Below are 2,391 nucleotides of genomic sequence, written 5' to 3' on the forward strand. Positions count from 1 at the left end.
AAAGAGATTTTTAACTTTATGTAAAAAAAGATCTAAATCTCCTTCCTTTCTCAATAATAGTACTATTGCTGGGAATTTTTATCTAAACCTCCCAGTTTCCACTCTATTTATCAATCTCCTATCCCTTACAAATAAACTGGACTAGTGATGACCACCTCTGGCATTATTTGGTTTTCTGTGTAAAAAGTGATGTCTGAGACAGTGTCTTCTTGGCTTTTAATTAGAACCACTGTTGGAGATCTAAACTGTAATGGAGAGGGAGCCAAGAACATCTAAAAGTCATCAGTATTTTCCATGTCTATATGTGAGTGTAAGTACCTATTGTTCTGAAACAAACCAGTTAAATAAAATTATATGATTACCTTTCTTTTCTTTGACAGGTTCTTCAGGTTTTTTCACTGGTGTCTCTGCAAATGAGATTGCTAAGGATTGAGTACCACTCTACAGAACACTTTGAACAATTGCTTTATACCAGGATTTATTTTTAAAGAAGATAAAACATGTTATTTGAGTAACTGTATTTGGTTCTGCAGGTTAATCATGTTTTTTGACTGGTGTCACTTTAAAAGGCAATTGCCAGTGAGAAATTGGCAATCTACATCTTGCATACATGCTTGATACCAAAAATTTATCTCACTAGTACAATACGTCAATAGTACAATATGTCATTACATTGAATTATTACAACCACCTTTTCAACTCAGTGTTCCAAAACAGATAATGGCCCATTCTTTTTCGTCTCCTTAATTATCCTCTCTGAAGGTTTTTTAACATTTTTTACGTCAAGATTACTAAACCCTTCTATGGTTGGGGATTTTTATCTAAACCTCCCAGCTTTCACTCTATTTATCAATCTCCTATCCCTTAGAAATAACCTGGACAACTGATGACCACCTCTGGCATTATTTTGTTTTCTCTGTAAAAATTGATGTCTGAGACAGTGTCTTCTTGGCTTTTAATTAGAACCACTGTTGGAGATCTAAACTGTAATGGAGAGGGAGCCCAGAACATCTAAAAGTCATCAGTATTTTTCATGTCTATATGTGAGTGTAAGTACCTATTGTTCTGAAACAAACCAGTTAAATAAAATTATATGATTACCTTTCTTTTCTTTGACAGGTTCTTCAGGTTTTTTCACTGGTGTCTCTGCAAATGAGATTGCTAAGGATTGAGTACCACTCTACAGAACACTTTGAACAATTGCTATATACCAAGATTTATTTTTAAAGAAGATAAAACATTTTATTTGGTTAACTGTATTTGGTTCTGCAGGTTAATCATGTTTTTTGACTGGTGTCACTTTAAAAGACAATTACCAGTGAGAAATTGGCAATCTACATCTTGCATACATGCTTGATACCAAAAATTCATCTCACTAGTACAATACGTCAATAGTACAATATGTCATTACATTGAATTATTACAACCACCTTTTCAACTCAGTGTTCCAAAACAGATAATGGCCCATTCTTTTTTGTCTCCTTAATTATCCTCTCAGAAGGTTTATTAACATTTTTTACGTCAAGATTACTAAACCCTTCTATGGTTGGGGATTTTTATTTAAACCTCCCAGCTTTCACTCTATTTATCAATCTCCTATCCCTTAGAAATAACTTGGACAACTGATGACCACCTCTGGCATTATTTGGTTTTCTCTGTAAAAAGTGATGTCTGAGACAGTGTCTTCTTGGCTTTTAATTAGAACCACTGTTGGAGATCTAAACTCTAATGGAGAGGGAGCCAAGAACATCTAAAAGTCATCAGTATTTTCCATGTCTATATGTGAGTGTAAGTACCTATTGTTCTGAAACAAACCAGTTAAATAAAATTATATGATTACCTTTCTTTTCTTTGACAGGTTCTTCAGGTTTTTTCACTGGTGTCTCTGCAAATGAGATTGCTAATGACTGAGTACCACTCTACAGAACACTTTCAACAATTGCTATATACCAAGATTCATTTTTAGAGAAGATAAAATATTTTATTAGGTTAACTGCATTTGGCTCTGCAGGTTAATCATGTTTTTTGACTGGTGTCACTTTAAAAGACAATTGCCAGTGAGAAATTGGCAATCTACATCTTGCATACATGCTTGATACAAAAAATTCATCTCACTAGTACAATACGTAAATAGTACAATGTGTCATTACATTGAATTATTACAACCACCTTTTCAACTCAGTGTTCCAAAACAGATAATGGCCCATTCTTTTTCGTCTCCTTAATTATCCTTTCTGAAGGTTTTTTAACATTCAAGGGGTTATCTATTTTTTCCGTCAAGATTACTTAACCCTTCTCCCTTCCCAATAACAGTACTACGGTGGGGATCCTTCTCTGACACCACCACCATTGAATTTGCTATTCAGTGTCCACATGTACAGATAGAGCTGG

The sequence above is a fragment of the Mixophyes fleayi genome, chromosome 3, assembly GCF_038048845.1.
Source record: "Mixophyes fleayi isolate aMixFle1 chromosome 3, aMixFle1.hap1, whole genome shotgun sequence".
Taxonomy (NCBI): Eukaryota; Metazoa; Chordata; class Amphibia; order Anura; family Limnodynastidae; genus Mixophyes; species Mixophyes fleayi.